At 44.9% G+C, this 27188-nt stretch overlaps 1 protein-coding gene across 1 annotated transcript in view; it reads right to left on the reverse strand.

The window, feature by feature from the left end:
• The window catches only part of LOC5578255 (GDNF-inducible zinc finger protein 1), a 54243-nt gene that overhangs the window by 7037 nt on the left and 20018 nt on the right, over positions 1-27188 (reverse strand). The window lies entirely within an intron of this gene.

Raw genomic sequence — 27188 nt, forward strand, 5'->3', positions numbered from 1 at the left:
GTAACAATAAATCGAGGAAATTCTAGTATCAGTAACACCTCCTGTAAAATTAAGAGATTTCTCAATGAAGTTTTCATAGATTTTGCCCAGCATTCTTCCATAAGTTTTTCGTGACGAATTTCCAAAGCAAATATTAGAGCAACCTCTAAAAAAACTTGTGTAAGTTCTTAAGTCATTCTTGATAAATTAGGATTTTTAGAGAAACTCTTGACAAAACTTAAGAGTAATTGTTAAAATTATTGAAAAAAAAAACAGATCAATATTGAATCTCTGTGAAGCAACTCCTTGAAAAACGAAATCGCTAAGAAATTGGTAGGAATGATCGAAGGATTTCTTGGAAAAATAGTTGTAGTAGTAACTAATGTGGAATCTTGGATGAAGGAATGTTTGGGACAATTGTAATCCTTGGTTGAAATGCAGAGGAAATTCCAAAAATAAATAATAGAGTAACTAAACCACGAAACACAGGTCGAATATGAAATGTTCCTAATAGATTTACTGATTAATTACTCGAGGATTTTTGGTAAAATTGTGGACATAATGGTGAGTGAATGTGGACATAATGGCGAAGAAATTCTTAAAAAAAAACTCAAGTTTATGAATCAACCTTTGCGGGCTGGAAGATATTCTGTGGGAATCTTTGGAAGATCTGATAGAGTTACAGCTGGAAAACTCGGTTGAAGAGTTATTGAAAAAAATATTTCAAGGAAGTCCTAGAATAATCTTTGGAAAAAAATGAAGTAATCTCTAAGGAAATGACTGGAGGTAGTAACGTTGAATTGCTCGAGGATGTCCTGAATCAAATTCTGGTGATATTCCCTTAAGCATCCTTTGAAAAATTGCTGGTAGAATTGGTAGAGGAATCTCTTGAAGAATTTCTGGAGAGAATCCTGTATTAGTCCCTGAAAGTATTTCAGATGAAATATCTGGAGAAAACACAAGGAAAACTCTTGGAACATTTCCTCTAGAAATATGTGAAGAATTTCTGAAAGAATTAGTTGAATAGTCTCGTAACAGGCTCTGAAAGTTTCTCGAGGCCTTATAGAATATTGCATCAGAATTCACTACAAGCAAGATAGGGAAAAAGATCCTTGAGAGACTATATTGGTTAAAATAGGGACCTTTCATCATAAAAACTAATTAGAGATTTGAAAAAAAAAAATAGAGACCAAGTCTCTGAAAAAAACCCTGCCCCCAGCCCAAGATATGTGAATCCAATTCTGATCAAATATACCTGAAGATATTTGATGTTTACATAAGGCGATAAAGTTCCATATCTGAAAAGATCTTAACTGAATAACTTAGGTAACGTTATGATAGCGGCGTAGCCGATTTTTTTTTATTGAAGAGAGTATTCTGGAAAGCAATGGTAATCTCTGGATTTTGACACAAAAATCCATTGAAGTGAACATATTCTACCATGAATTACTGCCTCAAAATATTTCCCTGGTTGTAGTTCAAATTTCCTGAGAACTCCAGGTTTTTTCCAGGTTGAATAAAATTCCCTGATAATTCCAGGTTTTCCAGGTTTTTCCAGGTAGTAGACACCCTGAGATTTAAGAAATTATTTGAAATGTTCTTTATAGATTCACTCGAACAACCCCTCGAGGATTTTTGAAGCAATTCTTTGGAATAACCGTAGATGAAATGGCGTAGAAGTTCTTGTCGAGCTTCTTGGCAAAAAAAAATCCTTGAACGAATTTGACCAAAATCTCTGGAATAAACCTTTGCGGGTTTTCTTGGAAAAAATCTGTGGAAATCTTCGGAAGATTTCTTAGAGTAACAACTGGGGAATTCGTTTAAAAACTACTGGAGGTAGTAACGTTGAAGTGCTCAAAGATTTCCGGAAGCAAATTCTGCGGAGATTCTCTTAAAGAATTTCTGGAGAGAACCCTGTAATAATTGCTGATAGTATTTTAGGTGAAATCTCTTAAGAAAACACAGGGTAATTTCTGAAGCTGTTCTTGAAAAATATGAGAAGAAATTTTGTATTATAATTATTCGTTAGCAAGATAAGGAAAAAAGAGACTTCAGATACCATTTTTGTTAAAATAGAGACTTCAGAGACCTTTCATCAAAAATATAGACTTCTTAGAGACTTGCATAGAAACAGAGACTTATTCTCTAAAAAGAAACCTGCTCCCAGCCCTAAATATGTTAATCGTTTACTAATTAAATATAGAGATATTAAGAACGTCAATCATGTTTTGGTAAGTCGATATAATTTCATACTCGAAAGGATCATCACTGAACAGCTCAAACGGCGCCTTGATAGCGGCACAGCCGAAATTTGTTTAGATTTCAGAGAATTTTCAGGCATATAATGGTTGCTCTGGGCTTTGACGCAAAAATCCTTTGTCGTGAACATATTCTACCACGAATTACTGCCTCAAAATAATTTCCATTCGATCACAATCGAAATTCTCTGAGACTTTCAGGTTTTCCAGGTTCTCCAGGTAGTAGACACCCTGTTGTAGAACTTTGAAAGGGGTCGTGGCTAAAAAAAATATTGGGAATCACTGCCATAGAGACTTCCACAATAAATTCAACTCGTTGTTCAAAAGCGATGGAGATCAAAAATTCTACGTGATTCTCGAAGCATTTTTAGAAGAAGAACAGTTTCCTTCGGCACAATAGTTGGTGGGGATTGCTCATCAAACCTTCCGGTCCGCCTCATAGTTACGTACTATTTGGTGCTGGGTGTAGTTCTTGTTTTTCCAGCTGTATTGAAAAGCATGAGCCATAGTCTTTGGCATACAATCCGATCTTTCTTTAGCAGAAAAGAACCGAAATGTCTATCGACGACCGGTGATTGCTAGCAGATATAGTGGAGAGCTTGTCTTGAAACGTTCATCGCTTCAAGCTAGTTGAAAACTGAATACACTGATTGCCTGTCGATCAGAGCCGAACTAGGCATAGATCGTATACATACATCTGAATCTACATGTCTCCGATGTATTACATCGTTCCAGGTGGGAGTTATCTGATATGTGAATATGGTACCATAACAGAATTTTCCATCTGAACGAAGTGATGAATCATAATATTCCGCAAACTGTATCACACATCTACAGAATGTATTGCGTGAAGTTAAGACACAGCAGAGTATTGGGTACATAGGACCAAGTCCCTGCCGGGTGGCGCGAAACTGATGAGCGATAGACAATAGAATCAACAACACTGCCATAAGGGATTTTAAGCATGTGACTATTGTCGAAACTATGATTAGGAGGCAAATCAACATCCCAAGATAAAATTTTTGTTACAACCAATGTAGGTATTATTAAATTAGGCTGTAGAAAATGATAAATATCTGCAAGGTAATAAATGCTCGTAGTCTGTTTTCTTCGAATACACATGTATAAATTGTTAAAATTGCCGAATCATACGCGGAATTTATTAAACGGATCATGAAATTAGGACTGAAATCATAATGATGATAGATTATCAACTTTCCTTTCGTCGTGCTATTTTTTACCGTTAGTGTTTGGGGAGTTTTGCTGAAATTTGTACCACTGTGCGACCAACGCATCTTCTAACGTTATTGCTGTATCGGGCAACACTGTTTGCATCATCTACGAAGAGAAGAAAAATAATTGAAACCACTTTGTATTCGAACAGAAGAGTAATAAACACGTGAAAACAAGTTTGTCCGTATTTTCAATGCGTGTTCCGCCGGTAGAAAGATTCCGACCGTCCGAATCGTGTTCTCGGGTTACCGATTGTTGTCCAAGTTCCGCCGCGACCTCTCAGCTAGTCGCTTTTGTTATTGATACATAGTTTTGGTCCTTCGGAACCGCATAATGGAGCCAGCCGAGCTGGAAAGATTACGTGCCAAGCGAGAGGTTATGTTTGCGAAAATCAAGTGGGAGTTTTCCGTCGCGAACGCACTCCACGTCCGGAATCCATCGTTCGGAGAAGTGTGTGAACGCCGGGACAAACTCACGGAACTTGCAACAAACTTTGATGCCGTGCAAACTACGATTGAGGAGAATACGACGAATCTGATGGATGTCACGTCGGTGTTTAATTACCGCACACAATTCGAAGAAGTTTATTTCAAAGTGAAAGACATTTACACTGAGTTCCTGGACGCAAATCAGGACCGCGTTTCGTGGCACAGTGCTGGAAGCGAGACGCGGAACGATTTACGGGATGCAATCAAGGCCCTTTTAGAAACGCAGCAGGCGATGCTCGACCGCCGGGATCTACCACCGCAGCAGCCAGCATCGGGTGGTCAGGTATCGAATCATGAGCCACAAGTCAAGCTTCCGCAACTCAACATTCCCGTCTTCCGAGGTGAGCGAAAAGCGTGGAATTCGTTCAAAGATTTGTTTGTCAGCACGATCCACACCAGGGAGGATCTGAAGGCTTCCGTCAAAATGCAGTATTTGTTGTCCTACTTGGACGGAGAAGCAAAGCGAATGGTAAGCTCGTTCCCCATTACCGATGCAAATTACAACGAGGCATGGGAAACACTTGTGACACACTACGACAAAAAGAAATACACAGTGTTTGCCCTAGTGCGGGAGTTCGTTGACCAGCCATCAGTCACTAACGCGGCTGGATTGAAGAAACTGGTGACCACTTCTGATGACGTCATCCGACAACTAAAAGCTTTGGGCAACGAGTACGAGACACGGGATCCTTGGCTCATCCATTTGCTGCTCGAGAAAGTGGATCGGGAGACCCGCGGACTGTGGGCGCAGAAGATAATCGACGAGGAAAATTCCATGTTCGCAGATTTCATCGAGTTCCTGCAGAAACGCTGTGACGCTTTGGAAACATGTTCGGCGTTTTCGAGGAAGCAAGGAGAAACTGCGAAAAAGGAGCTTCCGAAGTTCAGTGCAAGCGAGAAGAAGATTCAAGCGTTCCATTCCAGCGCGACGCAGGTGTCGTGTGCGAAGTGCAGTAAGGACCATCCAACGTACCATTGCGATCAATTCAAGGCCATGGATGTATCGTCACGTAGGGAATTAGCACTGACGTCAAAACTGTGCTTCAATTGCCTGCGTTCATCACATACAGCGAAAAAGTGTCAGTCGAAATCGGTGTGCCGTACCCCACAGTGCAACCAGCGGCACCACACACTACTTTGCCAAAAGGAAGTCAAGCAGCAAGACAACAAGCAAGAAGTTCATGAACGCTCAGAACCGGAATTGGATGTTCCATCAGTCTCCACCAATGTGGCGCAGGCGGTTGCGGAAAAGCAAGGACCGTTTGCATTTGCATTGCTGCCTACGGTGGTGGCGAACATTCGGGGAGGTGACGGGAAACTACATGAAGTGAGAATTTTGATCGACTGTGGTTCCCAAGCATCTCTCATCACGTCAGCGTGTGTCAAGCGTCTTGGGTTGCGGCGCCGTAATGCATCTTTGGAAGTCACCGGTGTCAGCGGGGAAGCAGTCGGTACCACAGCCGGCATTGTCACGCTGGTGATTTCGTCGCGTTTCGATGAGGAAACCAAACTTACTACAGCTGCATATGTGCTAGGAAAGCTCACGGCAACCCTGCCGTGCCAGCGTTTCGACGTGGCAAGCATGCCGTACTTGAAGCATCTACCACTCGCAGACCCCCACTTCAACCAACCGGGTTCAGTGGACGTAATACTGGGATCGGATGTCTTCCTGTCCATACTGGAGGCTGGTCAAGTCAACGATACGAATGGTATTCCTGTAGCACAACGTTCTATCTTTGGGTGGATGGTTGCAGGAAGAATCTCCAAGCAATGGTGTACACATACACATCACTCGGCGATTGATCTTCGTCAGGATTTCGACATCGATCGCACCCTGCGATTATTCTGGGAGGACCAGGAGGTACGTCAAGCGAAGCAGTGGACACGCGAAGAGCAAAGGGTCGTTGATCATTTCAACTCGACTCACACACGTGCGGATGATGGTCGCTTTATCGTCCGATTGCCGATGGACAATTCCAAGCAGCAATTGGGGGAGTCACTAACCGCAGCGGTCAAGCGGCTACGAGCCATGGAACGGAAATTCGAAACCGACGAGAACTTCAAGCAAAGATATATTGCCTTCATGCAGGAGTACCAAGATTTGGGCCACATGGATCTGATTCCGGAAGCAGAGGTGCAAGTCGAGTGCACTAGATCCTACTATCTGCCGCATCATGGGGTCGTGAAAGAAGACAGCAGTACGACCAAACTTAGAGTGGTATTCGACGCTTCGTGTGCCACCACTTCTGGGGCGTCATTAAACGATTTGCTGCTTGATGCTCCGAATATCAACTCCGATATTTTCGACATTATGATGGACTTCAGGTTCTACGAGGTGGTATTTACTGCGGATGCGGTAAAGATGTATCGGCAGATACTGATGCATCCTGCCGATCGAGACTATTTACGGGTAGTATGGAGAAGCTCGCCGGACAAGCCGATTCAACACTTTCGGCTTCGTACGGTGACATATGGGCTCAAGAATTCTGGATTCCTTGCCATGGCGGCACTCAAGAAGGCAGCGGATGACTACGAAGGAATATATCCTGAAGCAGCACAGCGAATCAAGAAAAGTACCTACGTGGACGACCTTACATCAGGAGCGAGGACAACCGAGGAAGCTATTCGTTTAATCAAGGAGATCAACGAGATTGTGGAGAGCGCAGGATTCACGCTTCGCAAATGGAGCTCCAATTCGACAGCGGTTCTCGAATCGCTACCTCAAACCACGACAGCATCACAACAAATACAATTTCCGGACGAGCGTGATACGGTGAAAGCTCTGGGGATTCACTGGGTTCCGGATAAGGATGTCTTCACGATCAAGGTAAACATGCAAACTGATGGGCCCAACACGAAGCATCAACTGCTCTCCGACGCCGCAAGACTATTCGATCCTTTCGGGTGGTTTGCGCCGGTTATCATTCGTGCCAAAATACTTTTTCAACATTGCTGGTTATACGACCTCAACTGGCATGATCCACTTCCCCCTGCCGTCGAAGAAAAATGGATCGAAATGAAGGAGAACTTGCATCAGCTGGAGAGGATCCACATTACACGATGGGCACCCAACTACAATAATCAAATCGAACTGCACGGTTTCTCTGACGCTTCTGAGGAAGCGTACGCGGCAGTAGTGTACCTCCGATCCGTGGACTTCGATGGAAAAATTCACGTTACATTGTTGGCAGCAAAGACGAAAGTCGCTCCTGTGCGACAGGTATCTCTCCCACGGCTCGAACTCAATGCGGCAGCACTACTAGCGAAGCTGATGAAGCAAATTGCTGAGTCTCTCAAGCGCTTCCAGATAGAACAGTATGCTTGGACGGATTCGACGATAGTGCTTCAGTGGCTCTCAGGACACCCTCGTAAATGGAACACATACGTGGCCAATAGGACATCATCGATACTGGAGATTTTGCCACGTAAACATTGGGCCCACGTTCCATCGAGAGAAAATCCCGCCGACTGTGCTTCACGTGGGATTTCTCCAACAGAGCTCGTCGATCATCACCTGTGGTGGTCAGGTCCACCATGGTTGGTGGAAGATTCTGCTACCTGGGATCGCACCAGCCCTTCGGACGAATTGGATGAAATTACATTGGAGGTACGTAAACGTTTTCAATCACTGAATGTCTCTATTAGCAACGCAGAAACAACGTACGTGATCGAGAAGCACATACTCGACAGCCGGTCGACCATCGGCGCTGCATGCCGACAGTTGGCGGGTGTGAAGCGATTCATCTACAACATGAGATCGAAGTCATCGTCACTCTATGAAAAACGTTCTGGTGCTATCCTGCCCTCCGAATTGAATGAAGCAAGATTGCAGCTCATCAGATTAGCTCAACATGAACACTACGAAGATGAAGCAAAATCGTTGGCGAAGGGAAACGAAGTTCATCCGAAGTCAAAGATCAGCAGCTTGTACCCGTTCTTGGACGGCAGCGGTACAATTAGAGTCGGTGGACGTTTGCAGCAGTCATCGTTTCCTTTCGAGGTGAAGCATCCGGCGATACTCCCGAAGAATCATCGCGTATCGAGATTGCTGGTTGAAGAACTACACTTGCAGAACTGCCATGCGGGTCCAACACTCCTGACAGCAACAATCAACCAAAAGTATTGGATTCAAGGCTGCCAGCATCTCATCAAGCAGGTCATCCAAAGTTGTGTCAAATGCTGCCGACAGAAAGCCAAAACAGCACAGCAGTTAATGGGCAGCCTGCCGGCGGCGCGAGTGACCGCATGTCGACCCTTCAGTCATGTTGGAGTTGACTATGCCGGTCCGATTCTTGTGCGGTGCAGTAATACTCGCGGGGAACGTTGCTCGAAGGGATATATTGTTGTATTTGTTTGCCTCTCGAGCAAGGCTGTTCATCTGGAGGTAGCAGGTGATCTTTCAGCGGATACGTTCTTGGGAGCGTTCAAACGAATGATTGCTCGGCGAGGATACTGTAACGAGTTGTGGTCAGACAATGGGACGAACCTAGTCGGTGCCAACCGGCAGCTGACGGAAATATACGAAGCTACGCAGTCTCATAGCAAGAAAACCGAACCCTTTTTCAGCAATCTAGGCATTCGCTGGAGATTCATTCCGCCATCCAGTCCGCATCAGGGTGGCATTTGGGAAGCAGCTGTGAAGAGTGCAAAGGAGCTTTTGAGACCAGTCGTTGGGAACGAAAAGCTTACGTTCGAGAAGTTGTCAACTGTACTGTGTCAAATCGAAGCATGCCTGAATTCGAGGCCTTTGTACCCCATTTCCACATCACCGGACAGCTATGAAGCCCTCACGCCGGGGCATTTCCTGGTAGGGCAACCTTTGAACCTATTGCCTGAGCCGGACATCGGTCATCTGAAAGCCAACCAACTGGATAACTGGGAGAAAGTGCAGAGACTTACATCCGAGTTTTGGAGTCGTTGGCGCGATGAGTATATTGCCACACTGCAGCCACGTGGAAAGTGGAGAAATCGCCAAGACAACATCAAGCCTCATCAGCTCGTATTGGTCAAAAATGATAATACGCCGCCGACCGCCTGGGAATTGGCACGGGTAGTTGAAGTTCATCCTGACAAGCAAGGCTTGGTACGCACCGTAACACTCCGCCGAGGAAAATCGGAATACCAACGTCCGGTACAGAAACTGTGTCCCCTTCCGGATTAAGGCTTCGCCTCAAGGCGGGGAGGATGTTTGGGGAGTTTTGCTGAAATTTGAACCACTGTGCGACCAACGCATCTTCTAACGTTATTGCTGTATCGGGCAACACTGTTTGCATCATCTACGAAGAGAAGAAAAATAATTGAAACCACTTTGTATTCGAACAGAAGAGTAATAAACACGTGAAAACAAGTTTGTCCGTATTTTCAATGCGTGTTCCGCCGGTAGAAAGATTCCGACCGTCCGAATCGTGTTCTCGGGTTACCGATTGTTGTCCAAGTTCCGCCGCGACCTCTCAGCTAGTCGCTTTTGTTATTGATACAGTTAGAATCACCAAACTGATTGGTTTCCCACTACTTACACCAATACAACAGCACAAAAACTGAAGTATTATAATCGCGCGTTGAAACTTATTCAGTGAATTCTTGTATATAGCTAGCATAAATGACAGAATCATCAACTTCTTAAACTTTCTTTAACTGAAAACAGGATGCTTGTTTATCAAACATGCTCAATCTGCACCTAAAATCTCGGATCCAAATAGTTTTCTAAATAAAAATTATGTCTAAATAAAACGTGCAGGCCAACAAAACATAATTGAGTAGGAGTTTACAAGTTACTTAGCACATGAAAAGCATTTTGAAAAGGGATTTTGACGGTTCGATTGGCGGCTTACCGCCTACTCGCATTTCTCCCTTTCAGGATCTCTACTCACAACAATAATTATTTAACACAAAACTAATATCAGATGGGCCGCCATTCTGTGGAGTGATGTGGCCCCTTCCTTTCCTTGTTTTATTATCTTTCCAGAACAACCGAAATGAAGAAGGAAACCTCCAAGCCATTTGTAACCCGGCAGCCTTACGAGTTTCCCGGATGTAAGTTAAAGTGGCTTATGCGCCACTCCGATTGGAGACCACTAACCGTTTTTGGAGGTTGCCCGACCTTTTGAGACCCTTCAGGGGAGGGTTAAAGATTTTCCCAAAGTTATTGGGCGGGAAACGAGTTGGCTGACCTAGGGAAACAAGATGCCTCACGACGGTGAAGTCGTGCGAATCAGAAAATTTGTGTGTGAAAAAGCGAACTCTGCCGGTAACTAGACAATTGTCGCGAGGGGTATCATCACGGGCAGACTTCACCAGTAAACACTTCGAACAAGCCACGTTCGATGAGAGAAAAATCCTTGGTTGGATTCAGGACCAACCTTCCCAGAAAATACTTCAAAAGAGACTACAAAAAAAAACGACCGAAGTGTGAAAATACTTCTACATTTACCGCTTCAGATTTCTCTCATACGAAATGCTGTTCAAAAACTGTTGATCTATCGTGTAACCCAAACTCCCATTTATTCAACTAATTCAACTTTTCATTTCAACATTTGTATTTATAATTCTTCTTTATCGACATCGAGTTCATTTGCTTATAGGCCTATCTATCTACTATTCATTCCCTCTTACGCTAGCTAACTATAAATCTAATATCGTGCGGTATTCTTGTGCGGTGCGGTGTTCATTTCGATGAGCGACTCAAATTCAAAACTTAAAGCCTGCTACCGGCGCTCACGCGCGGCCAAACGGTACGGCTATTTGCAGCGGCCACACTAGCTGATTTGGCTAAGGCTAGGGGCAAATCTCACCATGTGCATGGGAATCAAAAAGCATGCATGCTACTTACGATTTGGACGCTGTCTACTGTCGTGGGGGCATTTGCGGTTTGCGGGCTTGGACTATTAGTACCACGTGTACTACACGCGGTCTCCTCTCCGGTGCTCGACTCTGGATGCTACTTGCTCGCTCGCTCGATGATAGTCTTGCCTGCCGTTCTCAACGGCGCATCCCACGCAGATTTGTGGTCTTCAACGACGGGGTACGGCCGTCTCACCAACGATCGACACTGACGGTGGTCTAGTGGATAGGGTCCTCGCCTCTCACGCTGGTGGTCACCGGATCGAATCCGGTCGGGGAACTTTTTTCCTTCACTGTTTCTCACTCGGACGTAACGTCGTCGGAGCTGAGAACCTCGCCGGTAGAAACCGGCCTCGTTGCTTGGCGCCCTGCCAAGGGCGCTGGAGTAACGTACGCTGCCCTCTCCGGCCACGTGTACCGCCGGGACTTCCTTCGCAGCAGGAAAGCGGGGTCGAAAACGGTCTCTAACGATATGGGGGTGGTGCGACGGGCTCGCAACGTGCCACAAATCTAATTAAAAAAAAGGTTGATGGCGGGTGTTGAACACTGTACACTGCACCATTATGCACAAAGGTCTTACCGCTTAATCCGCAAGTCTACACTCGCACTTAAACCGCAATAAACGCACGACTACGCACTTTCTGCTAGCAACTCTACCTAATCTATTCGAGGGAAACGAAAGAAAATCTAATTAAGTAAACTCAAAGCACTTTCACACTTTTTCTAAGTTCACCTTTTGGAACACACCACGGCGCGATAACTAATTCGGACCGTTCTCGCCTCTTCCGCGGACCTGAACGAAGTGAACGAGCTAAGTCTGAAGATCCTCAGATAAGGCGCGAGATGTGAAGGTCTTCGTCACCGGATATTACGCGAAATTAACGAAGTTAATTTCGCGAAGGTCAAGACTTCGCTTTCACGCACACCAACGTTCCTGTTACGGTAATTCGCACCAACCCCTTGCGACCAATAGTACCGTTCAATACCCCTCGAATGAAGACTGCGAATGACAGAGAGCCTGACAGCTATATTCTGTCATAGTAGGAGACGTAGACGATAACGTCAATTGGAATGATGAGCAGAAATACTGATACATCCAGATGTGTAGAAGTTAGATGGTTATGATCTGTGGGAGCTTTATAATACAAGAATTAAATCGTCTTAAACCGATAATTATCGTAAGTAATTAGGCAAAAGCGAAGAATATTTGATTAATCCCAAATTGCTTTGGCAGGTAGATTAACGACAGTGAACCTGTTAGGCCGAAAACTAGGGGTTAAGTGTCGAATCGAGAATTGATTTAGTAAGTAGTTATTATTCTGTATACTACACGTAGGTTACAGCGAGTTTGTGCCCTTAACATTATAGATTGCCCATCAAGTTTGCTGAACTACGATTGTTTGGATTGTTGGGGACAGCGAAAAATAACTAGGGTGACCAATGTAAGTTTATATGATAAGATGAAAATGAACTACACTAATTAAATACATAGCTTACAGCTCTGAATTACATCCCAAACCGTGGTGTTTCGTGCTCGTTAAGATCCCCAAAAGTTTCCCCAACAAATCTGTAAGATTGTATCCAGATCGCATTGGATCAATATCTGCGATGCCGAGAAGTACAAAAAGTACACGAAGTGCCAAAAATCACTGCAAGGCCTGCAAAGAGGCGGACAATGACCGGATGGTTAGCTGCTGTCACTGTGGCTCCTGGTGGCATTATGAATGCGTGGGCGTAAACGACAGCATCGCCGATCCCGAACGGATGTTTACTTGCCCAGAATGCCAGCGACCATCAGCACAAGCATCGGTGGTCAGAATAGCTGATTAAAAGGTGAAGAGCGTGAGCTCATCTTGTTCTAGCCGGGCGGCCAAAGCGCGCTTAGAACTTGAGAAGCTCGAAGCCCAGAAAGCTCTGGCAGTGAAGCGTTTGGAGCTCAAGCGGCGAGAACAAGAGCGGAAACATAAGGAGGCGGAGTTGATTATGCAACAGAAGAAGGCGGAAGAGGAGGCTGAACTACAAAAGCTGGAGCTACAAATGGAGGAAACAGTTATCAACGAATCGTTCCGTCTGCGCGAGATAATTGCACAAGAGGAAGCCGATGACGACGACATGAGGAGTGTTACATCCGAGCAAAGTGCGACTAGCAAGGTTCGAAAGTGGAGAGCATTCAATTCGACGATGGTGGCCTCGGCGGAGCAGGCTCCACCGATTGACCCGAATGGTAACGAATCAACGTCAGCGACCGGGACCACACCAGCTAGGCAGGGTAGTGATCAGCAACCGCCTAGCCAACAGGGAGTTTTGGAAGACGCAATGGCAGGTATTTCGTTAGGGCAATCAGGAAACGAGCCAACGTTAGGAGGTCTAATTGGTAGAATAGAAAGCACCATTGTATCGACAGCTGGTAAAACGATGAACGCTCCCCTGCCTCCCACGGCTCGGTTAGGGACTAGTTTTAGCACACAAAGAACGCTCCTAGATCAATTGCCTTCTCAGAGTTTCCATGTCCCCCCCGTCTCAAATATCGGCATGCCTTTGCCTCCTAATAAGCCTTCCTTGAACAATCTCTCGATTACTTCGCAAGTCGATAATCCGAGTTCTCGAAACGCCGCGCAGTCGTCCGCGATAAATCGAAACAGTGCTAATCAAAGTGGTGGAATATTATCTGTGACTAATCTACGAGGGGGATTGCCTCCCATGAGATCGATTGCCGTTCAACCTGAACAGGGTCACCGTGGTGATCAAACAGACCCAAATAGAAGTCGAGTCGGACCACAGCGTGATTCAGCATACCAGCCACAAACGGAACCAGTTCCAGCGCTTCAGGAATCAGTGTATTGTGGACCAACACCGCAACAATTGGCAGCCAGACACGTGATGGCTAAAGAGCTACCAATTTTTACCGGTAACCCCGAAGATTGGCCGCTGTTTATTAGTGCGTACCACAACTCTACGCAAGCGTGCGGATTTTCGGATGCCGAAAATCTAGCGAGACTGCAGCGTTGCCTCAAAGGGCATGCACTTGAATCGGTTCGGAGTCGTTTGCTTCTGCCAGTGGGTGTTCCACACGTACTTGCTACGTTGGAAACACTGTATGGGAGGCCAGAGCTGCTGATCCATGCACTACTGCAGAAGATTAGGGGAGTTCCAGCACCTAAGCAGGAAAGACTCGATACACTCATCGGGTTTGGTATGGCAGTGCAGCACTTCAGCGATCATTTGGAGGCCGGAAGACATGAAGCGCATCTCAACAACCCGATGCTGTTATTCGAGTTGGTAGAGAAGCTTCCGGCGCATATGAAGCTCGACTGGGCTTTATACAAACAACGCTGCGAAGAAGTAAATATTCGCTCGTTTGCCCAATACATGCAGACGTTGGTGCGGGCAGCAACCGACGTAACACTACAGTATGATCCGAGACAACAGCAATCGCAACAGCAGAGGTCGTCTAAGGAGAAAATCGTAAGAGATAAAAATTTCTGCGGAGCACACGCATCAGAAGAGTCGCCACGGGCGGCAAAAGTGGTAGAAGAGGAACGGAGAACCGTGCGCTTATCAAACCCGTCATGCCTGATCTGCAAGAACCCGGAACATCGGGTAAAGGATTGCTTGCAGTTTCGCAAAAAGACCGTCGATGACCGCTGGAAGACTATTCAACAATTCAGCTTATGTCGTCTTTGTCTTGGAGCACATGGAAGGAGACCTTGTAAGATCCGCAAACACTGCGATATCGATGGATGTCAGCGGCGGCATCATCCGTTGCTGCACTCGAGACAGGACCAAATCGAGAACAAGAGAAGCGTAGAAGAAGAGAAGCAAGGAGAATGCGACAGAATACCACCCGGAAACAACTTCAAGGTGAGCAGAGGCGAAACTCCACTAGAGTTATCGGAACCAAGGTCGTGTAGTTCCAAGGCCGCCACGCATCACCATTTTACTGGTAAAACGACGCTGTTTAGGATCATTCCTGTGACGTTACACGGAAACAATCGTACTATGTCCGTATATGCTTTTCTGGATGACGGATCGGAGAAGTCGTTGATTGACGAGGAGATCGTGAAACAATTGGGCGTACCCGGAGAAAGCCAACCTTTGTGTCTCCAGTGGACCTCGAACGTGAAAAGAACAGAAGCTAATTCACAACGAGTCGCTTTGGAGATCTCAGGGCGCATGGATTCAAAACGATATACCCTATCGGACGTGCGTACTGTGAGTAAATTGGACTTGCCGAAGCAATCGATGCGGTATTCTGAGTTATCGAGAGCATTCCCGTACTTGAAAGGGCTTCCTGTTGAAGATTACGATAACGCGCAACCTCGCATTCTCATCGGAAATGATAACGCTCACGTGACATCAACTCTCAAGTTGAGAGATGGGCAGCCAGGAGAGCCGATTGCAGCGAAATCACGATTGGGCTGGACGATTTACGGCTCTAACCAAGAGAGAGCTGTAGACAAAGTCCACAGTTTTCATATTTGCGAGTACCGGGACAACGATCAGACTCTTCACGACCTTGTTGAGCAGTATTTCACCGTTGACAGCCTGGGAATAATGGAAGTCACGTGTCCGGAGTCAGCGGAAATCCAACGAGCTAAACGGATATTGCAGGAAACCACCAAGCGCATCGGACAGCGATTCGAAACGGGACTTCTATGGAAGTACGACTGTTTCGAATTTCCGGACAGCTATCAAATGGCCGTTCGTCGGTTGCAATGTCTGGAGAGGCGAATGCAGAATGACATGGTAATTGGAGAGAGTGTGAAGAGACAGATGTCCGAATATCAGATGAAAGGGTACATCCACAAAGCGACGCAGAAGGAGCTCGACGATTCGGATCCAAGACGTACGTGGTATCTGCCTTTAGGTGTTGTCATAAACCCGAAAAAACCGTCGAAGATTCGCATTTTCTGTGATGCAGCGGCGAAGGTAGATGGCATCTCTCTCAACAGTATGTTGTTAAAAGGCCCGGATCTTCTCAGGACATTGCTGGACGTTCTCTTTGGATTTCGAGAAAAGCGAATTGCTCTGTGCGCGGATTTAAAAGAGATGTTCCACCAGATAGAGATTCGAAAGGAAGACCGCCATGCGCAACGGCTGCTCTGGCGCGAGGATCCAACTCAGGAACCTGAAGTATATTTGATGGACGTCGCAACCTTTGGCGCAACGTGTTCGCCTTGCTCGGCACAATTCGTTAAGAATAGGAACGCGGAGGAGCTTTCGTCCAAGTTTCCTGCCGCAGCTGACGCCATAATCAGGAAACATTATGTGGACGATTATTTGGACAGTGCCGATGACGTGGAGGAAGCTGTGAAGCTGGCAAAGGAAGTTAAGCATGTCCACTCCCTCGGTGGATTTCATTTACGGAATTGGCTTTCAAACTCCCAGGCAGTCCTGACACGGGTCGGGGAGAATGACCCAGCAGCTGAAAAGTGTCTTCAGCTAGACAAGACATGTTCTACTGAACGTGTGCTCGGGATGTATTGGAAGCCAAACGAAGATATTTTCACATTTTCTACTATATCAGGAATGGATTTTGAGCTACCGACCAAACGACAGGCGCTTCGTGTAGTCATGAGCCCTTTCGATCCCGCAGGACTGTTATCGTTTTTTCTCATCCACGGCAAAATATTAATACAAGATTTGTGGCGAGCTAAGACGGACTGGGATCAGCCGATTCCGGAAAAGCTGCGTGGAAAATGGTTAAGGTGGATTGAATTGTTTAACGACATGGAGCAAGTTCGCATTCCGCGCTGCTACTTCCCTTACCATTCGATTAACGACATTTCATCGCTGCAACTGCATGTCTACGTTGACGCAAGTGAAGAAGCATACGCCTGCGTTGGATACCTGCGAGCGGTGTTTCCTGACGGAATACGAGTAGCGTTGGTGGGAGGAAAATCAAAAGTTGCTCCGCTCAAGGCCCAGTCTATACCGCGACTGGAACTAATGGCCGCTGTTATCGGTGTCCGCTTCTCTCAGACTGTACTCAATGGACATTCTTTGGATATACAGAAGGTTTTTTTCTGGAGCGATTCAAAGACGGTTCTTGCCTGGATCAACTCAGACCATCGCAACTATAAGCAGTTCGTTGCTTGCAGCAGGGTGGGTGAGATTTTGTCCAGATCGAAACCTGAACAGTGGCACTGGACATCTACAAAGAAAAACGTGGCGGATGAGGCGACCAAGTGGGGGAAAGGCCCCCGACTATCTCCGAAAAGCCGGTGGTTTCGGGGAGAGGAAGATCTGTATCTGCCTGAAGACCAATGGAAACCAAGCACCCACTTGTCCCACGAGAAGACAGAAGAAGAACTACGGACGTGCATGGTGCACCACAAAGCGGTAATTCCACAATTCGTGAAATGGGAGCGCTTTTCAAGCTGGACGCGTTTGGTGCGAGCATTAGGATTTGTTCATCGATACTCGCTGAACTTGCAACGAAAGGTGACCAATCGATCTTGTATGACCGGACCACTTTCACAAGAAGAGCTGAGCAAGGCTGAGGCCACAATCTACCGTTGGATCCAGAGAGAGAACTATGCAGACGAATTGGAGACTCTTTCGCATAACATGGGTAAACAGTTAAGCGAGCAACTGCGGCTAGAGAAAAGCAGTACAATCCGCAAGTTGTCACCATTTTTGGACGAGTATGGAATCATTCGCTCAGACAGTAGGATCGCTGCTGCAACATTTGTAGCATACGATACCAAATTTCCTACCATTCTGCCAAAGGAGCATCCAGGGACGCGGCTGCTTATCGATTGGTATCACAGGAGGTACCTTCACGCAAATGGTGAGACCATCGTTAATGAGATAAGACAACGCTTTCACATCGCTCAGCTCAGGTCGCTTGTACGCAAGGTAGCAAAAGATTGTACAGTGTGCAAGATAAAGAAACCTATACCAGTTATACCCCGAATGGCACCACTGCCAGCGGCCAGACTTCAAGCTTACGTACGACCATTTTCGTATGTAGGCGTAGATTACTTTGGACCGATCGCAGTGAGAGTACACCGTAGCACTGTCAAACGTTGGGTCGCGCTGTTTACGTGCATGACTACTCGAGCAGTACACCTTGAGATTGTCCACACACTCTCCGCTGAGTCTTGTAAGATGGCGTTCAGGCGTTTCATCGGACGCAGGGGAGCGCCTGTAGAGATACGGAGTGATAGGGGCACGAACTTCGTGGGATCAAGCAATGATTTGAGGCTCGAGATGAATAAAATCGATCGTCAGCTAGCGGAAACGTTTACTAACGCTAATACGAAGTGGTTGTTCAACCCTCCGGGAGCGCCCCACATGGGTGGGGTCTGGGAACGCCTTGTGCGTTCGGTGAAAACTGCACTTGCGGCGATGCACACCTCGCGTATACCGAACGAAGAAACGCTGGCGACGGTCTTAGTGGAAGCTGAGAGTGTCGTGAATTCGAGACCGTTAACGTATATTCCCTTGGAAACGGCGCAGCAGGAAGCGCTAACGCCGAACCATTTCCTTCTCCTCAGCTCTAGCGGTACAACACAGACTCCAAAGACATTGCTGAACCCGAATCAAGCTAGTCGTAGTGACTGGAATCTATGCCGGACTATGGTAGACCAGTTCTGGCGGCGATGGGTACGAGAGTATCTTCCGACCATCGCCCGTCGTACTAAATGGTTCGAGGAGGTGAAACCAATCGAGGTTGGAGATTTGGTTATCATCATAGAGGAGAAGACACGGAATGGATGGATACGGGGACGAGTCGCCAAGATCGTCGTAGGACGTGACGGGCGAGTACGTGATGCGGTAGTGCAGACTGTTAACGGAATGGTTCATAGACCAGTCGCAAAGTTGGCGCGGTTGGATATAGCTGAAGGTAAAGCTGGATCGGAGATCCCTGATCAGCCTTACGGGTCGGGGAACTGTTACGGTAATTCGCACCAACCCCTTGCGACCAATAGTACCGTTCAATACCCCTCGAATGAAGACTGCGAATGACAGAGAGCCTGACAGCTATATTCTGTCATAGTAGGAGACGTAGACGATAACGTCAATTGGAATGATGAGCAGAAATACTGATACATCCAGATGTGTAGAAGTTAGATGGTTATGATCTGTGGGAGCTTTATAATACAAGAATTAAATCGTCTTAAACCGATAATTATCGTAAGTAATTAGGCAAAAGCGAAGAATATTTGATTAATCCCAAATTGCTTTGGCAGGTAGATTAACGACAGTGAACCTGTTAGGCCGAAAACTAGGGGTTAAGTGTCGAATCGAGAATTGATTTAGTAAGTAGTTATTATTCTGTATACTACACGTAGGTTACAGCGAGTTTGTGCCCTTAACATTATAGATTGCCCATCAAGTTTGCTGAACTACGATTGTTTGGATTGTTGGGGACAGCGAAAAATAACTAGGGTGACCAATGTAAGTTTATATGATAAGATGAAAATGAACTACACTAATTAAATACATAGCTTACAGCTCTGAATTACATCCCAAACCGTGGTGTTTCGTGCTCGTTAAGATCCCCAAAAGTTTCCCCAACAGTTCCAAATTCGTCGGGTGAAAGCATCCCCTTTCCCCAAGATAGATCTTCCAAATCGCTTCCCTCCCGAAGATTATGAATAGGAAAGGCCGGGTCAACGATTCTTCAATACGATCTCGACAGGTCGATGTCCGAGGATCGTCACATGGTCGCTTCAACAAAGTTCGTATGGCTGCTGAGGTTTGGCGCCAGAAGGCTAGTTGGAACTCATTTAGTTTATGGACTGCGGTGTGGAGTAAATGAGCTCAGTGAGTTCATTGAGTTCTATGCTAATATTCACTCAAACTGAGCGGTCGATTTCAAGGGGTAGTTCAATGGTGAAGTTCATTACATTTTCTACTAATGCTATTTATTTACAAATTATAATTACAAATTCATGGTACTGCTACAGATACGCATACCCGGCACGCAAATATCCCCACCTCAAGATCGTTAACACGTGGAAGGTCGTAAATCGGTTTGATTACATGTATAATAATAACTATTTACACCCTGACAGATCTGCCTAACTCAAAAATAGGTAAGAAGGGCGGGACGATGGTGCGAGCCTACCCACTCTGTCATCGGTGGGCGTCGGGCGTGCTAACGGGTATAGCATGGCCTATGGGGCTCTGCCTGCACAAATCATGTTTTCTTTCTCTTTCACTTTTTGTGAATTTGCTAACAACAATGCCATTAAAGTAAATCCAATACAGGAATGCAGTGCAGAGCCTCATAACGTCGTTTTCGGTAAACGTATTTCCCAGCGTGGGGGTTTATAGGGATGTTTGTGTAAACAACGCAGATTGGCCATGGCTAGGGGGTGCGTTGATATTAGCAGATTAGCAGAAGAATAGTTTCCTTCGGCACAATAGTTATATCATATAACTTATATGAGATATTTGCAAGAAGAATAATGCAATGATAGTAGCGACTGAGTGCTTGAAACAGGAACTTTACACTTCATGTCAGAAAATAGAAAAGAAAAAGAAGCCAAACAGGAACCCAAACGAAACCAAACAGTAACCAAAATCGGAGAGGTGCTTCTAAAGGAAATTTTAAAGTAATTTCTGAAGGAACTTGAATTGTCAAGATAATTATTGAAATAAAAATCAATCGGATCATGTCATGAAGAATTGCGAAACATCTGGCGGAAGTCATTTGTATAGGAATGATGAGTGGAATTACTGTTATAATTGCTGGCATGAAAACATAAACGAACTTTTGAAAAAAAAGTCCAAGATGATTTTATTCCGGAAATTACTCGTGAAATGTTTGGAAGAACTTCAGCAGTTATTTCTAAATATACTGATGCAGAAAGTTTCGTATGAAATTCATGGGGAATTACTGTTAGAATTTAAATAAAAATTATTTAAAGACTTCTCAATAGGTTATCTGAAATAATCATTGGAGGAATTATCAGGAGAAACCAACGAATTATTGAAGGAATCCATATGAAAATGGTTGGAAGAATAAGTGGAAAATATCAAAGTTTGAATTTTTGATGGAATCCTCGTAGGGTTTAGTGAAAAAATCACCAAACGAATCTTTTTTAAAAACTTTGGAACGAATTCACAAAAAAACCTCGCGTTACGTTTTTTAATGACTTGTGTAACAATTACAGATTATCTCCTCTCTCGCGTTCCTCTTGAACATGAATGAAAAACTGAAACGAGCTGTCTAATGCAGATTCAGTATTCAGTATTCAAAGTATCGCATAAATTTGGACTAAAAATTGCTAGAATGTAAGTAAACATATTAAGATTGATACATTTTTCACGACAATAAAGTTGAATAAACCAATTTTTGTCCTGGCTTTTTTAAAATGTATGAAAAGGATTCATGGGAATGGATTTCTGGAAAATTGTGCATTCTGAGGAATGAAATTCTGAAGCATTCTGAGGAATGTCTCTCTGGGGCTTGTCTTTCTGGGAAATGTCCTACAACCTTATTAACGAACCTACCATGTCGGAAGAGACCTTATTCGGCAGGACTTCAGATATAAATTCGACGATGCTGATTCCACCCAACAGGTAGTTGGTCGCTTCCACGGGAATCATCACTTCCGTTCGTGATTTCGGTGCCTTCAGGCAGAGCCGACAAACGTGCGGGAATTTTTCCAGCCGGAACACGGTGGAGGCCTCGGGCGGGTCGTAAATCTCAAAACACCCCAAAACGTCGTCAATTAGTTCTTTGGTCTGTCTTTGCGTTTCCTTGCCAAGTTTCTTAATCTTAATGGGCGGTGGTATGCTTTGCGGAAATTCACCACTCTCCATACATTTCAAAGCATATCTTTGCCTGGAAAATCCGTGGAAATTGAAATTTCTTTCACCTTTCGAACGAAAACAGAAGCCTTACCCATTTTCCACGGCATCGTCCCCGAACAGGCAAGGAACTGCCGATTTGTGCAAAAGTCTCCTCCCTTTGGCGATGTAGAAATCGCTCTGGGAAAAATGATTGGAACACAACCGGACGGCATCAAAGTTTATCCCGTCGACGTTTAGCTTCCGGTTCTCGGCCCTGGCAATGGCGTAGACCCAGGCAGCCCTCCGTTCCGGATCGGGCGGGAACCGGTGTCGTGTATATTTTGTCTGTTGCCTGGCGTACTGAGGGCCACGAAAGTCACTTCTACAATCGGTTACGAAACATTTCATGGCGATGATTGACGGTGCAAAACAATATCACTTCCCGAACGTAACGTTAATAATTCAAAAGCTATACTGTTTCCGGTTGCGAGTTCGGCGAGTTCACGACCAGTTTCATTCACGAACATTGGTTGAAATCAAAACAGAACGCTCTGGCTGACAACAAACCAGCCCAGAAGAGTGACGCGACGCTTCTGTCGACGGCGCTTTAACCAAGGCGTCGCACACCGACGCGTTGGTTTTCAAAAATGCGTCAGAAAGTACAAGAGAACACCAGAAAGAACACCCTCGCCGGCAGTTACCAAACTGTTCGTTACTATGGACCTATGCACGAGTTCACGAATTTGACGTTTGAGCGGTGCCGAATTCACCCGTTGCCATCACGGAGAAAAAACACCCTATGGACCAATGCACGAGTTCACTATTTGACGTTTGAGCGGTGCCGTGTTATTTACGTGACCATGGCAACGAGTGAATTCGGCACCGCTCAAACGTCAAATTAGTAAACTTGTGCATTGGTCCATGGACGAATGCACGAGTTCACTAATTTGACGCTTAATCGGTGCCAAATTCATTCGTTTCCATGGTCACGTAAATAACACGGCACCGCTCAAACGTCAACCAGTGATCTCGTGCATCGGTCCATGGACCTGTGCACGAGTTCACTATTTGACGTTTGAGCGGTGCCGTGTTATTTATGTGGCCATGGTAACGAATGAATTTGGCACCGCTCAAACGTCAATTTAGTGAACTCGTGCATTGATCCATAATGTTTGTTGAATTTCAAACTGACAATTTTGTTATTTGTAATCTGAAATTTGTTGTCCCAAACTCATTGTTTTGTTTGAAACTAATTTGTTTATTAGGTTGTTTCAACATAACATCTTTGTGTTCTTGTAATGTGAATAATTGTTGTTTCAAACTAAGTTTTTAGTTCGTTTCTACAAACGGCTTGTTTGATTTTACTAAAATTTAGGTTATTTGTTTCTCTGGTTAACTATAGGCATCAATATAAAATAACGGGTTGGTTCGACCAAAACATTACGTTGAATCAAACTAAGATTTTATTTGAGTTAGAAACAACCAAAATTTTAGTTTGTGACAAATCAACTTCATGTGTTGTTTCTGCGAAAGCAAGATTAGTCAGCTCAAATGTATAATAAGTAACTGCAGTTTATTCTTTATGAAAAGCATTTCAAGTAAAGTTGCGTGTGAAGGTAATTTAAGTTATAAATTATTCTATATATCGTTTATTCAATACTTTTACTTGTTTTTTCAAGATTCTATGACAACGAACAATAAATGCTGCTGCTGACGCCTTATTTTTCTCTCGAATTGCTCACCAGAGAGGTAAGACAGATTTTCTCATATTTCTTGGATGTGCAAATAAAAGGCATGTTAATATAATTACAGACTGGAGAAAGTGACTAACCATGACGCTGTTTAGTATTTTTTGGAGGAAAATGGTGTGCAGCTTTTCGTTCGATTTGAAGAGCCTGGTGTTTCAATTATTTCAATAATTTATTGCGATTTTTTTTACCACTTAGACTTTAGTGATCTGAATTTCGTCTTTCTCAGATTTCGCCTTCGATTTCGCTGCCCCTTTTCGATCACCGCCGCCCATGTAACTAGCCTGATGTTCATGACAGTTTTCTCCGGCCGGCTCAATAGCTGTGTTCAACGAGCTGCTCGAACTTGGTTGCAACCACTTGCGAGTCAGCTTTTGGTGTTCATTGAGCCACTCCAACCTACTTCGAGTCGCTCGGGTTTGTGTTCATTGAGCCGAGTCCAACCAACTCCGAGTCGCTCGAAACAGATTGGAAGCTAGAGTCCGAGCCAGTTCAACCAGCTCGCAGTAGCTCGTGTTTTTGACGTTCAAAAACGTAAACATTGAGAAAAAAAGCAAAATTCCGAAGCGATACGGATTGTTAAGTGCGCGAATTTTTTTTCACGTGGAATTCCGGTAAATTAGTAAAAAGAGTAAAAAGAGCGTTCATTGAGAAAGCAGCTTGGAGTTGCTCGAAGTAGCTTTGACAGTTATTTGTTGACAAAAAATACGAGCTAGTACAACCAACCCCGAGCAAGTTCGATCAAAGTCATTGAACACAGCTAATGTTTACCATTTTTTCTTTGTTCTCGACTCACCAGCTGCTCTTGTGTACACAACAAAAACAGCTGGTCCTCCGATGTTTACAGTTATCGTAATTAGCTGTGTTCAATGACTTTGATCGAACTTGCTCGGGGTTGGTTGTACTAGCTCGTATTTTTTGTCAACAAATAACTGTCAAAGCTACTTCGAGCAACTCCAAGCTGCTTTCTCAATGAACGCTCTTTTTACTCTTTTTACTAATTTACCGGAATTCCACGTGAAAAAAAAATTCGCGCACTTAACAATCCGTATCGCTTCGGAATTTTGCTTTTTTTTTTTCAATGTTTACGTTTTTAAACGTCAAAAACACGAGCTACTGCGAGCTGGTTGAACTAGCTCGGACTCTAGCTTCCAACCTGTTTCGAGCGACTCGGAGTTGGTTGGACTCGGCTCAATGAACACAAACCCGAGCGACTCGAAGTAGGTTGGAGTGGCTCAATGAACACCAAAAGCTGACTCGCAAGTGGTTGCAACCAAGTTCGAGCAGCTCGTTGAACACAGCTATTGTTCTCATGCTCCAGCTGATCGTGTTCTTGTGTCAAAACCAGCTGGTAGTGACTGAAATCAAGGATGAAAGGTGGATGGTGTTTGAAAATGTACCTTCAGTACATTATTGGTAGTGATCCTTTATAAAAAAAATACGCGGAAGCTGACATTTCTGTCAAAGTGTGAGCCAATCGAGCAGCGAGAGCTGTCAAAGCGTGAGCCAAACGAACATGCGTTATGTTTGTTTTGAACTTTTCTTGAGGAGTAATGTAATCCGCTTGAAATTATTTCGGTGAAAGTTGTTTTGCATAGAGCAAACAATATGAAATATTTACCTTTTTTGAATGTTTGTCAATGCGATATTTAGTTAGTGATTTTTTCTGCTGTTTATTAGTTTGGAAATGTAGCTCAAAGATCTATAACGAAACAAAATACACTTTTTAGCAATGAGAAAGCCATGTCCGTGTTACAATATTATTCTCGACGCCAAGCAAACTCAGCATTGCTGGTTTGTTGCCAAATCATTCCATTTTACTTCCGCTAATCTCTCATATAAAGGATCACTAATTATTGGCAGCTTCTCAATTTTGTCATGGAAGTCTAATCATTCGTGAAAATTACAATATCTTAGAATACATGTATTGCAAAAACCTAAATAAATAATACCCCATGTGAGATTTTTGTTTTCATCAATATTAGTAATAAAAACATAAAAAACCGATCTGCACCTCATCCCAAACAAAAAAATTGGTTGAATCAACCAGCAAACTTGTTTATTTTGAATAGATTCTTGTTTAAACCAAACCACTGTTGTTAGTTTGAAACAACCTAAATTTTTGGTTGTTTCAACAAATGTCAAACGAAACAACAAAAGGTTCGGTTGTTTCAAACAAAGATTTGTTGAAATTATCTAGAATGTAGTGGAATCTTGCTTGAAAAAAATTGCTTGTCAAAATATATCTTGCGAATTCCAAGCCGACGCGACAGCCGGCAAAACGTCAAAAACGACTTCCGCCAAGAGAAAGGAACGTGCCGAAAAACTGCAGCAGTTCGTCGATACGGGTGCACGCGAAAGTCGCCGAAAAAAGACCACCGAGTGCCTAAGTGGAAAAATCAGTGTGGTGGAACAAAAATACAGTGTTCCACCAGTCAGCTACAAGTGAAGTCGCTCAGGTTCACCCAAAGTGTGCCGCCAGAAGACGGGATTAAATTCATCGGCCGCGAGGTTAAAACCAACCCGCGAAAAGGCGAAGCTGGATTGACCAACGAAGGAAAGGATTCTGTGAAGGGGGCGAGCTTCCGCAAGAGCCATCAGCAACGTGACGATCCGGTAAGAAATTTGCACACTAGAGAGAATGTTCCAGTAATCACCCGAATCATTTTCCCACGTAGAGCAGTTACCAGAGCGAGACACGTGCGGAAGACTGAACGGACTCGGAATAGACAGCCATTTCATCACATTCCAGGACGACTGCTTGAGTGTAGACCGTAGAAAACGCCTTTCGGTAAGCGCAGTCACCATGCCAAATCACGACAAATCCTCTACATAACACCCTCTTCAACAGAATGATCGAGTAAGTCTCTTAAGACTGCAGCCACCTCCGTTCGTGCCGTTTGGGGCGATCTCAAAGCGTCTCCTAATTTAAGACCACCAACGAGACAGAAGAGCCTTCACGAAGAAGTAAGCTGCCTCAAAACGACGTTTGGCATACGATGACTAATGCACAGCGCTCGGTAGGGCTCTTTTGTTCAATTACAGCTTCGCATCGGCGAAATTCATCAACAGAGCTCCATAGCTCGAACAAGAACCCGGAACGACGGCGGCGGGGACGATTATCACGAAGAGCGGATTGTCTGGAGCAATTCGACGTCATGGAGCAGTTGCAGGGCTGCACGCTTGAGTCGCGATCGTTCGATCGGCGACATCCTCCGGGCGAACCCGGGACGACATCTGAGCGGTAGCGGTACTACGATAGGATCGCAGGCAACACCCCGAGCGACATCGTCAAGACTCACCACTGCGACGAGCGAACTGCCTAGACCAAATCCGATTCGCCCGTTAGAGAGCGGTCGCGGGGCAGCGGTAGCATCGCGGGCAGCTGAATCTTCGACAATTAGCGCAGATCGACCAGGGGTCGACAGGGCTGGCATCTCCTCAGTGAAAACAGAAAAACACAAAGAGCGCGCACTTTGTGTTGATCATGAATTTGAGTGCAGTGCGACAGCTACACTTTCTCACTGGTTCTTCCCTCTTTGACGCCTCTTTGTGTTTCTGCTCTCGCTGCAATGCATCCTTCGACACAAAGTGTTGATGGAAAATGGTGAACACACACTCTTTGTGTGGCTCATTGAGTACCTACCGAATGCTTCTATAGGAGCTTCTATTGGAATATATGGGAGTATTTTTGGAACGGGACCGACGAGTACATGCCGGAAATCAATGTCCGTTGTCGTTTTGGAATCCAAGATGGCGACTTCCGGTTTGTGAAAATCACTTTAAACCCATGCAATATGGGTATTTTTGGAACGGGACCGACGAGTAGATGACGGAAATCGATGTCTGACGCCATTTTGGATTCCAAAATGGCGTCAGACATCGATTTC

This window comes from Aedes aegypti, chromosome 2 (assembly GCF_002204515.2).
Source record: "Aedes aegypti strain LVP_AGWG chromosome 2, AaegL5.0 Primary Assembly, whole genome shotgun sequence".
In the NCBI taxonomy this organism is placed as follows: Eukaryota; Metazoa; Arthropoda; class Insecta; order Diptera; family Culicidae; genus Aedes; species Aedes aegypti.